The sequence below is a fragment of the Chrysemys picta genome, chromosome 3 (assembly GCF_011386835.1).
Source record: "Chrysemys picta bellii isolate R12L10 chromosome 3, ASM1138683v2, whole genome shotgun sequence".
NCBI classification, from domain to species: domain Eukaryota; kingdom Metazoa; phylum Chordata; order Testudines; family Emydidae; genus Chrysemys; species Chrysemys picta.
In genome coordinates this window covers 43603725-43617483 of record NC_088793.1, presented here as the reverse complement: position 1 = coordinate 43617483, position 13759 = coordinate 43603725, and the positions used below count along the sequence as shown (strand labels likewise).

The 13759-nt window shown below is 40.2% G+C and overlaps 1 long non-coding RNA gene across 1 annotated transcript; it reads right to left on the bottom strand.

Annotated features, from left to right (window-relative positions):
- Positions 1-220: 220 nt before the first annotated feature.
- Positions 221-11845, bottom strand: LOC135982214 (uncharacterized). The gene is made up of 4 exons (XR_010599459.1): positions 11510-11845; positions 6507-10699; positions 2676-2794; positions 221-1534 (listed from the first exon to the last, which is right to left on the bottom strand). It is a non-coding gene; the product is annotated as an uncharacterized LOC135982214 (long non-coding RNA).
- Between the last annotated feature and the right edge of the window lie 1914 nt (positions 11846-13759).

The following is a 13759-nucleotide window of genomic DNA, read 5'->3' as shown; positions in this document are numbered from 1 at the left end:
GGAACAATCAATAGTTCACAATTTTAAAGGAGGGAAAATCCCCACATTAAATAATCAGATCACACAGCAGGAAAGATTAAAAAAAATGAAGAGTGTCTAGTTCTGTGATAAAATCTAAATGCATGACCCTCATCTTATAAGAAACTCATCCTATATTAAAAGACTGTAGATATATTTAAATTCTTTAATAAGATACCATAGCTAACAAAAGGCAATAAATAGTCAAGAAGTAGTTAAGAAAACATTTGTGACCACTTGTGATCACTCATGCTAGCATCCAGACTCAATTTAAAGCCATAGTTCATTCAGGCCCAATGTTGGCCTATATTCTTACATCAATATTTAATATGAACTTGTTTTGATCTTGTTCATGTGCTGCAAAATATTGTGTGATTTAATTTTACTAGCATGAATGCTTATGGAAAGTGATTTTAATCATTTAGAAATGCTTTTGAAAAGTGATTTTTTTTAGATTTGCTTTCTGCAAACGTTCTCACGTGAAATCCATAGAAAAGAGTTGCACTCCTCCAACTACAGTACAGAAAGCCCCCCAGCTAAACTTGAGTGTCCAGTTATACCTAAGCAACACAACTTAGACAAAGAATAACAAAATCCATGAAAATTTAGTGGAGCATTGGAGATCCAAATGAAAAAACCTAAGAAATCAGATTGTGCAAGGAGAAAATGAAGCAGATTTTGTTGAATAAACCATTCATTAGGAAATATTCACTATTTCTAAAAACAATGAATATGTGTGTGCTGCACATGTCTCCCTCAATCTACATTTACACAATTATTTATACTTTCAATTTTTACATAAATGTATTTATTTTTAAGCCTTAAAATGAGCAAACATTTGTGCTAACTTAATTGTGAGCATTTGATCATCCTGTACACAGAGGAGAAGGATGATTTTGCTAGAAAGTGGGACTGGGGTGGATAACTCATTAAATTGTCCTGTTCACTCCCTCTGAAGCATCTAGAACTGGCTGTTGGTGGAAGGCAGGATACTGGGGTACGTGGACCATTTGTCTGACCTGATATGGCCATTCTTGTTCTTTAACCTTTAGTAGACCTTGAGCAAAACAAACTTTTTATCCCAGTGTAACCCTCCATCCTGTTCACTGGCCCAGTATTAGGTTGTTCAAGATAATTGTGCAAAGTCACAAGGTAGGCTTCCCCTTTGGGAAACTGGGCCTAAGGCTCCTTTGTGTGCTCTGCATTATGTGTCAGTGTGTGTTCACCTCAGACCAGACCCACTCAGACAAACCACCAGGAACAAGGCTTTATTCTGTAAAGAACATAGAACAGGATTACAGTCCATCAGCCTCCTCTCTGCTTGCCTGCTACGTGCTCCCAGCTCAGTCAGTGCTGAGACCCCCCCAGCAGGAGGTCTCAGTCAGTGCTGAGACCTCCTGCTGGGGGGCAGAAGGTACATCCTGGCAGGAACCAAGAAGTTCTCCCAAGATGTTGCAGTTTGTAGTCCACAACTTGTAGTTCTCAGGGCTGCTGTTGAAGCACACTGGACCTTGGGCTACACAAGTAAAACTTTTCAAAATATTGAATATAGGAAATATCTGTATTAAACTCATACATTTAACCCCAATACAGATTATTTAAACCCAATAACTGTGGTGTCTATGCAAGAATGTTAAATATAGCTCATCTCCTCTAAAGCCAAATAAGGAATATATAAATGGAGAAATAAATAAATAAAATGAAAGCGACTCTGAAGATTCATTTAGCATTTGCTTGCTGGATTAAAAAGGTACCATGAAATTTAAAGTCACATTTTAGAATTTGTAAAGTAAAATTAATAATAAATTATATAAAAGCTGCAATCCATTCCTCAGAGGTTTCAAAAACATTTGTTCCAGATAAAAATTAACAGGGAACCATTGAAAGACAACCGTTTTCCATTTGGTTCTCTGGGTTCTTCCATTTCGTTCTATAGTTCTTTAGAATATATCTGAGCTGTGGAATGCAGAATTGCCATTGTCACATAATCACAGCAACAAATGTCTTGCTTCTCCTGTACCCATCAAATGAATTACTGCAGTATGATACATAGCATTTTCTGAAAGGAAAAATAAGATCTGCCATTACTGCTGACAAATAGGTAGTCTGATCTTCTAGCATTTGTTAAAAACAACATTTTATGGCAGCAGTACAACAACTGAGCAAATCCAAACAACTTAAGACAATTGAGATTTGTAAAGCAAACATGGACACTTCTCACTCAGAAGCTGTTGCTGTTACTAATATATCTTCTGATAATGACAATGAGAATTGGTGTAATTCAAGTTCAAAATGATAATCAGAACATAATGAAAATACATCCTATGAAGACAAGGCCCCAAGCAGCATGAGAATATTTAACAAACCTGACTTTGTAGCCTGATCTATGGATTGTGCATTAATTATATTGATTACTTAAGAATTCCCAGTTATCACTGAGGTTTGAAAGGTTCTTGTCCCAAGATCAGGCCCTGTATTATTAAAATTACTGTTTAATTGGGAACCCAAATGTGCAAAGTTGCAACAATCACACTTTAGGAATCCTTCTATATGCATAATAGTTTGTTAATACATTTAGCAAAGTCACAAACACTTTAATCCAGCAAGGTAGATAGAGACAATAAGGAATGTAAATCTGAACATTCATATACTCATACCATTCCTTGCAGAACAATCTGTTGGCCATCATCTTACTCATCACCATCCTTATTGCCACCAGTGGCCATCATCCTGGCCCCTCCCAAGGGCTACATCTCTCTCTCCTCCTGCATACAAACTGGGACACAACTATTATAATACGTTACACTGACGCCACTATGTCTAATGCATATTCAGTAGGGGGTTTGTCCCCTCTTCCTTATTTGTATTTCCTCTCCCTAATAAAGTTGGGGAGCCCTGCTCCTATAGGTTAGTATATTAATGATCCCAACTTATCATATACATCAGTTCATCGCCTTGGCACTCTTGTAGTCAGACATCTGTAGAAGTTCCTATCCTAAAGGATCCAAGACCTGGTGTTAAATCCTGTTCCTGTGGTTTGCTGGTGTCATTATAGACCAGGGGTAGGCAACCTATGGCACACGTGCCCAAGGTGGCACACGAGCTGATTTTCAGTGGCACTCACACTGCCCAGGTCCTGGCCACTGGTCCGGGGGGCTCTGCATTTTAATTTAATTTTAAATGAAGCTTCTTAAACATTTTGAAACCTTATTTACTTTACATACAACAATAGTTTAGTTATATATTATAGACTTATAGAAAGAGACCTTCTAAAAACGTTAAAATGTATTACTGGCACGCGAGACCTTAAATTAGAGTGACTAAATGAAGACTTGGCACACCATTTCTGAAAGGTTGCTGATCCCTGTTATAGACAGACTTCTCCTAAAACACTGTTTCCAGTTCCCCAAAACTTAGGGTGACCATTGGGCCATTTATCTGTGCCAAAGTTCAAGCATTATGCTAACTGTTGAAGCCAAGGTCTTACAGGATACAGGCTGTAGGATCTTTTCATTACTGCTGAATAAAAGTGCTAAAGCTAGCTCTATAGGCTATGATTGTCTGAATGAAAGATCACTGACTACAGGACCAACCATGAAATCAGTTATCTGTTATATGGAGAAAGATTTAGTAAATTAAAATTAATTAAAAAAACAAAAAAATGAACAGGAGATATTTCAGCACCTGTTTAGGCAACCTTTCTGAATCAGGGCCTAAATACTTTTTTTTTTTTGGTGGACAGTATGATTTTACTTATGTCTAAACTAAATTTGAAACTGAATGTATTACATACAATTGTAAACTAGCCCATACTGTATGCTATGTATGGTAGAAGTATGAGAAAATTGTGTTAGTGCTTATTAAATGGTGAATGGAAATTCATAAAGTATTTCAGACCACAGTGGGACAAAGGGCCAGATTCTCTCCCCCTCTGGCTGGATTTGCTCAGAAGAGAATCTCCCTGGTGATGAGGGGCTCTCAACTGGCAGACAGGCATGCTGAGCTTAAGAGGGGTATAATACATATAATTACTATCCAGTAATTCTTTGCTGCAGGATGGTCCCTTGGAGACCATTGCCAGCTTGCATAAGTTAAAGCAAGCAGCCAACACAGCAGCAGCGATTCAGAGAGCCATAACTGATCCCTGACAACCTGTTTCTCGCTCCTCTGTGCCAAGCAGATCTCAATACGGGAAAAAATATGGCCCCCAATAAATCAATATAAATAATAAATAAGTGAATATAAAATTCTATATTCATATTGAAGTATGATGTAGGTATAGGAAGTTATATGGAAAATTTAGCAGCACTGCGGACTTTTAATAGACACTACAGCAGGTGTGCTACTTTTTGAGGGAACATGGAAGAGAATAATTGCCTAGTGGGTCTGTAAGTGAAATATAAAAGGAGATTATTACAGCAGAGATTTTCCCCTGGTGTGTCTGAAAAATCAGTCAGAAAGTTGATATTTTATATGGATTAATACAAGAACTGATATGGAACTGAAATTGGCTAGTGCTGAGTTAATTTTGGTGTAATGTGACAGAGTCAGAATGGAGCTTTAGCCATGCCGTCAGATTGGACGTGATATTTTTGTTGTGGAAAGCCATAAAGCTTTGCAATAGCTGGCATTAGAGCAGATATGAAATTAGTACATAAAAAGAATTGAAAATTGAAAAGATTGAGCTGGCTAGCATGCTGTTATAACAGGAACCAAGAAACAGTCATTTGTGTTTGTTGTAGAAGAAAATAAGTTATTTATGATGAAAATAGCTATGAGAGAGAATTTCAGTTATATTTGTATAGTTCAGTATAGATTCTTCTTCAGAATGTTGGAGCCATTTAGAGGTCCCAGATGAGCAATACTTACTCACACCAGAATTCTGGTTCACTGACACACTCATTAACTAATTAGGTGAGACAGAAGTACAGTCCTGAGCAAGGATTGCATGTTCAGGACCTAAGAGTGATTAATGTTTATCTAGACAAGGTGGGTGAGGTAATATCTTTTATTGGACCAACTTCTTTTGGTGAGAGAGACAAGCTTTCAAGCTCACATGGAGCTCTTCTTTACATCCTGACTGAAGTTTGTCTCTCTCACCAACAGAGCGCCATGTGAGCTTGAAAGTTTGTCTCTCTCACCAAAAGAAGTTGGTCCAATTAGAGATATTACCTCACTCAACTTGTCTCCCTAATATCCTGGAACCAACATGGCTACAACAACACTGCATAAAATAATGTTTATCTAGTCAGTTGCTGAGCTCAGACAATGAGATACTACCGGTAGCTGACAGTGAGCGGAAGAAACTGCTATCCTTAGGAGACTAGTTTTTTTAAATGGATGGCACTAATCAGTCATCACAGGGAATCACAAGTGCTGCTGCTAACATTCTGTTTGAGTGGGAGGGATAATACTAATAGACCAGTTTGAGGTCTTAAGAGCAGTTACAGAAGCAATCCTTTGTTTGTTTTTTCTTCATTTCATGTCATCTCCTCCTTTTAAAGGAAAAAGGATTCATGGGGGAAATTTGATTGGATCTAGTTTAGAGAAAAGGGATTACTTAGAAAAAGGAAAAATGCATGAGAAAGAAAAATACTACTGAAGAAAAGTAAGATGGAGTTCAAGTTTTAGATACCCAAAAGAAACGTGTAACTGGAACATTAGCCAAAGCCTCAATAACAAGGATTGTTTCAAAATAATTTTCAGTTATGAAGGAGGAAAAACTCACTGAGAAAGCTACTGAAATTCATCAGAGCTAGACATCTGCAACAACCAGACAAATCAACCTTTCTTCAATTTTCTGCTGTTGACAAGTATTTTATAGTAATCTCATGTTAGAAAACTATTTAAAATTGCATGCCTGTCTAGTCTGGTCTTCTACAGAAATAAATACCTTGACAGCTAAGCAGAGACCAAATCTTCAAAAAGTTTTGGTTTTAATGACATCACAGCTAGAACATAAGAACTTTGGGAGTTGAATAATTTGAGGAAGGCACCCTCATATTAGGCTACATGTTAAAGTATTACTATGATTTAACATGGTATGAAAGTTGTTGAGACAGTTAATTTAATTGAAGTAAGTTAAAAAAAGAATGCAATGGAATGAAGCAGCTATGTCAGGAAGGTAACTGAAATGAAAAGACTGCAATTGAGTGATAATTACAGAGAGTAAGGATATTGAAGTGTGATTTGTAAAAAAAAAAAAATGGATGAAAGGATATCAGGTGAAATAAGGACCATTTGTGCAGAGGCTCTTTGCCTCTGTACTATCTCCTGCAGTATCCTCCCATTCTGATTTAGGCAGCAAGATTCAAATGGAGCAACATTGCCAGAAATTCCATAGCCAGTGGCTGCCCTTGGGACCACCTCTGAAAGAGTGGGTCCTTCATTATGGAGGATCTGAAAGGTGTTCTCTGTGGAGAAATTGTGGGACAGAGGTGGGAGCAAAACCCACACTTATTTCAGGAGGCAAGCTGGCAGAAGATTACCTGATCCCATGGCCAGGCGCTGCTTTAACAACTCATGCTCTACCCAGTCCAGCACCAAAATTATGACAGGAAGGACAGCAGTCCATCCAGTGCCCTGTGTTGACAAAAAATAAATCATCATAGTCATGTATTCTAATTTCTCCTTTAAAAAAAAAGAGACATAACTCCAAGATTTCTTAACAGACAGGCTTTCCTGAGCTAGAACCATTGTATTGCAATGTCAATTTAAAGTAGTAGTGCTTCTTAATTTTTGCCCATATTGGTTTAATATTTTTTTTATATGTTGGATAGAAGTGAGATCTGTCACATTTCAGAACTGAAAGCTAACCTCACAGAAACCAGCTTTTAAGATTTTTCACTTAGACTGCATTATAAATTATGAACTGAGATCTTAAAAACAGCCATCATCACATTTTAATTAGTTTAAATGCTCACTAGATGATTTATTGAGTGCCCCATTTGCACTTCTTATTGCCTGTAGTGTAGGCAAGGAAATAGATTGCCCAGAAGTTCGTTTTTCACTATGTAAGGCTTTAACTGAGCTTAAGGACAGTCACTCTTAGGGACTGATGCATAATAAACCACAGGCATTAGGTGATTTTGCCAGGGATCTTTTATGCTGGAATTGGAATAATTTTCACCCAATTCAAGAAAGAAAAACTGGAGGCTTATAGGGATGTGCACTGGCATGTGGCTAGGATTTATATGAGTCTGTATTTTCATGAAGAAATCAAATATGAATATGAAGGGAAAACATCTATTTGCACATAGACAAGCTGACCAAATGTTTACAGATAGAATGTAGATAGGTTCTTATTTAATAAATTGTCAGTCTAATAACAAATATTTCTAGCAGCAGCAGCAGAACAACTAATAGGCAGCATTTGTAGACTATGGACTTCCCTTGTTTTGACAATTCATTCTTAATCCAAAATATAGCTTCATACTGCTGAAGTAAACAGACAGTTGACACCCCCAAAACTCCACAGGCACAGGCAGTGACTTTTTTGAAATCATCCTGGCATGAATATACTGTATCAAAAGAAGCAAGTTTCTAGCAAATAAAAGTGGTGATCTCTCACCGGGAAGAGCAGATGAGAGTGATAAAGCAGAAATGTATCAAGTACTGCACTGCACAGAGAAAGTTTGGGCAATATAAATTTCATGACAGAAAAAGAAAAATGCACCTCCCCCCACCCAATCATTACCACAGTATGACAGTTTGGACAACAAATAACTTCTTTGGCAATATATTGAGAAGTCTCACAAGATGTCACAACTTTATTTCCCCCCCCAAAATGTCCAGTTTTAAAGTTTTCTCTCTAATATAAGAGAACAAAAGAAGATAATTTTGCCATTGAAACAAGTACAGCAACATGACATGATAAAATGCTTTCAGTGAAAACATTTGACTGGTTATATTGCCATGCAAAATTGTATACATTTTAATACCACATTGGAAGATGCTTTTAACAGAAAAAATATTTTCTTAGTTTAATCTGTCCATTGTTAATGAAATCTGTTTTCAGTGAAAACATTTTGTTTTCCCTGACAATTACTTGAAAAAAAGACAAAAAAGTTTTTTATAATACTAGATTTCCTTTTTGTGCATGTAACAGAATGACTTGCCCATGGGTTGGAAAGCCTGGGGCTAAGCTAGTCCTAATTACAAGATGAACACCACCTGGGAGAAATATGGGATTCCAATATAAAAACAGCAGGGGGTGGGCTGATTGACAGAGAAATGTGTGACATGAAAAAGCACCTATATTCACATAAAGTCACATTAAAAACTACTTAATATGTTATAAATTTACAATATACACACAATTTATAAATAAAACAAAACAAAACAAAACCATCTTAAGCAAACAAACATGGATCACTAAAGCATCATCACCGTTAAGTTCACCCATAATATTGTTAGCACACCAAGTCAACCAAAAAGTGTCCAGGTTACAAATCAATTTACAAATCTGCAGCTGGGCCACAATCAGTGTGAAGAACACTAGAGAATATCTCACCCCACTACCCTGCTTCTTTGTTCTGGTGAAGTTTCAAAGTGGCCAATTTAGCCTGACCCAGCAAGAAGTCAGCTTGGCAGAAAACTGTCTGAATGTGAGCACTGTATCTTGTTCCCAGAACAAAGAGGGGCTTGGAGAAAAAGTCCCAAACCACTGAAAAGCTGTTGCAAAAAACAAAAAGAGGAATTAATAGTGGTAGTGTAGGAAAAAAGTTTGAAGCTGAACAAAAGGAGCACTGTGCAGACACATCAAGAGTAAGTATGGCTCACAAACCATTTGTTGCTATCATTCTATGCAGGACCTTCCACTCAAGTTATCAGAGCACCTAGGAAGATGAAGTTAGTACCACATCCTGCAGGCTGTGGACAAAGCATCCTCCAGACTAACAGGGAGATCAGACATAATGCTGCACCTTGACACATGCCAGAGAGCTGCTTTTTGGTCAATGCAAAAGGACCATTTACCAAACCCTTCCAGAACAATAATTTGTCTAGTTCCACAAGGACCTCGTCCACAGAATGGGAGACAACTAGTGAGGGGGAACACAGGATTCCCCTGGAAGAACAGTCCAGGAAAAACTTTTTGTAAATACTAGGCAGCCTGCTGAGGGAGCGCTGCCTGGACTGAGCAAGGACTATATCCAAAAAAACACACAGATCAAATTCTAGTCTAAGCAGCAAGAGCTGTCACCAACTTCCAGCTTGACTAACTAAGAACAGTCAGGTGAGACAGTTTAGTCAACATGGCCTGGGAAAAGACAGAAAACAGGCTTCCAGAGGTAAGAGCTTCAGCAGGAAAAATTGGGTTAGAATACAACAGCTCTTCCGAGAACCATACACTGGAAAATGCCTGGTCCAGTTATGCACTTTGCAGAAGTCTCAAGGCATTAGAAAGACCATTTGCCTCCATTGTGTAATCTAGACTCTAATTGCCCAGATGGCAACAAAAATAGGTGAGAGTTAAAGCCCATCCACACAGCATGATGGAGGAGAGAGAGAAGGGAAGGGACTTCTAGGCCAGAGGGGGGGTCAGAGTTACAGCAATCACTGAACAGACTGTAGGCAAAAGGCTGCCACGTTGCTGACTAAGTCAGTGAGTTCATGGCCCACCTCATCCAAGGGTAGGAAAAACAAAGTAGGGTGCAACCCATGGTAACTATTAAAAAAATTAATATGCCTCTGAATCCATCCGAAAGGCCCAGGGAAGGATCCAGACATTAACACTGAGGACACAAGGTTGTTTGAAATCAAAACTTATCCCTGAAAGGAGAGTCCAGGAAGCATCCAGTGTCATTTCTGCAGACAGTCCTGCATCTGCTTCTCAGCCTCCTCCCAGTTCCTTAATATATGTTGTTCAGATCTGAAAAAGACCCCTCTCCCCCATATATCTTAATCTCAGAGGTGCCCCATTGCCATTGTTGGGGCAACAAAAGATGGGGTGTTACATTCCCAAGAGCCCAGTAAGATCAAATTGCTCCAAGCCCAGTTAATGCAGGCAGAAGATGCCTGTTCCTACACTTGTAAACAAAGTGCCTGCATGTCACTGTCCGACATGATAAAAACTGAGATCATCAGCATAGGCTGATGAGAAAGCATCTGCACCCTGGAATAGAAAGGCCAGTCAGGCAGCTTCTGAGGAAGTGCAGGAGAGACTCCAAAATCAGAGCACACAACATTCCAGACAGAGGATATCCCTGATGAATGCCTCTGGATTGGAAAGCAGCAGCTGAGACCCCCATTAATCTTTAAGACACTACAAACATTAGAGTACAATAAAGAAATGTATGAGGAGAACACTGGCCCAACCCCAAAAGCTTCTAAGATAACTATAGTTGTTAACTCTATGAAAGGCCTTCTAGTCTATTGGAATAAGCCTCACATCCAGATTACAAAGTTTGCTAAACAGTAAAAACATCACAAATTAAAAACAAGTTATCAAGAATACAGAATTTAGGAATACATTATGTTTGATCAGGGTGTATCAATGAGTCCAGACAGTCTTTTAGTCTGTTACTTATGGACCTGAATAAAAATCTTAATCAGAACAGAGAAGAGAAATAGGTGTCCAGTGCTATAAGTCACAGAGGGTCTCCTACTTTGTGCAGCAGAGTGATCACTGCCCTGCAGCACCAAAGGGGCAGCTCTTTCTCCTGGTTACACTCCAACACCACTAGGAAAAAAAAAGTCAGGACCGGTAAGAGACCAGAAAACATTTGTACAATTCAGATGGCAGCCCATTGATACCTGAGGCCTTGCCTGTAGGGAGCTGCTGGACTGCAACTGAGAGCTCCTGCAATGACAGCAGAGCATCCAAGAACTGCTGTTCCTCAGTGGGATAGCTCCTGATGCAGCTTCTCCATTGCCAGCATCACAGGATTCAGGTGAATACAAAATACTGTAAGAGGAAACAGCTGCTTTCCTGCACTAAGCGGTGGCAGCTGTCAGATGACCATCCAGCAGCCAGGGGCAGAAAACCTGTCAATTGACTGAGGTGGTCTTCTCCAACCTGAAAAAGAATCTTCTGGGAATGTCAGTTTCATGCAGCTGAGTAAAATGGGCTCAAAGCAGGTCCCCTTGCACCTTCTCTTCCAAAAAGCATCTCAGTAGTCAGTACTTCTCAGTTAAGGTTTGGTGAATCTACACCAGATTTACCACATCAAGGGCTGACATTCTAGGGCACTCATGGCTGATGGAAGGACTGCGTGGTTGCCTGGACATATGGCTGGCAGAACAGTTGGATGTGGACCTTCCTGCCATCCCCCCCCCGCGTCTCAGGGGCTCATACAGGAGCTTGTGCTGCAGCCAGCACCTTCAAAACTCAGCAAACAACTGGGTGACATTCAAGTCCTGTAATAATTTGGTATTAAAGCACCACTGGGAAGCACAGGCAAGAACATGGAGAGACACACTTAGAGACATAAGGATGATCAGATAAGTGAATGGGAGACATAGAAGACCAAACAAATGTATTCACACTGACCTTCATGGTATAAAAGCAATCCAATCTAGCCTCTGAGATGTGGCTGGAAGAAAGCAGTACTCCTGACTGAAAGGTAAACGGGGGAGGAGGGTGAGAGAGCCTTTAAATATTTATTAATCCAAAGGTCTTCAGGAGACAATACAGTTTCCTCACTGACTGAGAGTGTGATTCCTCATAGTTCCATCTAAAACAATGTACCATGCAATTGAAATCCTCTCCCAGAACAATAATGGTATTGGGGTCACAGAGCATAGCATGGGCAAGTTTGTGCAGAAAGGAGACACAATGTCACCTCAGAGTAGTGTCATACAAAGTAAAAAGATTAATAACAATAGTGCCAATGTGTGTCTTCACCTGGAGAAGCCAGCCCTGGATGATCTTCACAGAGAGGAACTGTGCCCCTGCACCCTGGGAAAAGAGAACAGCCATCCCAGAAGTGACATTGGAGCTATGGCTCAAGAAAGCCTCCCCATCCCATTTCGTCAGCCACTTCCCCTGATTATCAGGGTCTCTTGCAGAAGCATATCAGCTCATTTTCATTTGAGAAATTCAGAGTCGTACTCTTTTATGATCATCCTGGCATTCATTAATATTTACAGAGCCAAAGTTAAGCAACACCAGAGAGACTAGATAGAGAGAGCTAAGCAGCACAGAGAGACAATGGAAAGTGGAAGTCCCATCGGGAGGCCTATATATCTTGAACAATCCCCACATGCTCCCTCACCTCATCATCTCAGACTCTACCAGCTCAAAAAGAACATTGAGCAGCCATTGTGACACTGTGGGGGCAGCTGGTATATCTATTTTCCCCAAAACTGGTAGGAAGTTCAGCTCCAGGCTTGGACCCAGCACCATCACTGCAGCATGCAGGACTGGTGCCTTCACAGCTCACCATGCCAGGGAAGCTGAGAGCTTCATGCATGAAGCTGCCACTCAGTGTAACGTTATCTTCCTTCTCAGAGCACACAGCTCCATCCTCAGGCACTGCCCGCAGCTCAGGAGCCTCCAAAGTCTTAGTCCTTTTAGAAATAGTCCTGCATAAATCCATCATTGATCTGCTCTTCACCTCCATTTCTAGAACCTGTCTCTGTTTCCTCCTCAAGGAAGTGCTCCTCAAGCTCCAGGACATACTTCTGTCCAGTCACAAGTGACAGACACAGAGGGTTCCTCACGGGGGATGCTGCTTTCTGGACAGCGGCAGACCACATACAAGGAGGGGGGAGATAGAATTTGGTGGTGGAGATGCAGGTGGGTCCCTGCTAGTCCCTTGATGTTCCAGACTCCTCTCCACCATCCTGGGGTTCCACATTGTTAACAGGGACCTCCTGCCCTCAAATGACCAGGGTCACCACAGAGGTAACATTTCATATTTCCAGAGTTGCAAACCCTGTATAGTATCAGGGGTTAGCCGTGTTAGTCTGTATCTACAAAAACAACAAGGAGTCTGGTGGCACCTTAAAGACTAACAGATTTATTTGGGCATAAGCTTTCGTGAGTAAAAACCTCACTTCTTCGGATGCACCCGAAGAAGTGAGGTTTTTACTCACGAAAGCTTATGCCCAAATAAATCTGTTAGTCTTTAAGGTGCCACCAGAAACCCTGTATAATTCACCCCATCTATGTGGTGCTTTAAAACCAGGTTCAAGTACTGTTCAGAGTTATTTAGAATCACATAAACCTGGTGCCAGAATGACATAACATGCCTCACATTTGAGTTCTTGCAGCCTAATGGAATCATCCCAATAGCACAAACTACCTTAACATAATGGGAGAGATCAGACATAAGTATCTCATTGTGGAGGGAGTGGGGGGATGGCACTGGAAAGAGATACTTAGTAGCACGAATAAACAAAGGAAAAACTTGAACAAAAGTCTCCTTGACCCAGAGTCCCTCCTGTACCAAATGATTCACAAATTGGTCACGGGACAGGAAGATCACAATAGATTTGCTCATTTAAGAGGCAGATTTTATATTAGCACAGACAGCAATCTTACCAACACTCAGCAACACATTCTCCACAATGCAGGAGACAGCAGGCACACACAGAACTACATGCTTGTGGGTCAAACCATTAAACCCATCTGAAGTGGACCTCAGAGAAAAACCACCACCCCTAAAAAAGGAGAAACCAACAACACACTAAAAAAATCCTGTTGGTTCACGCAGCACAGAACAAACAGCCTCACTCTCAGGAGCTCTCACAATCCCTAAAGAGAGAGTGAGTGAGTATTTGTACACACACGCGCGCA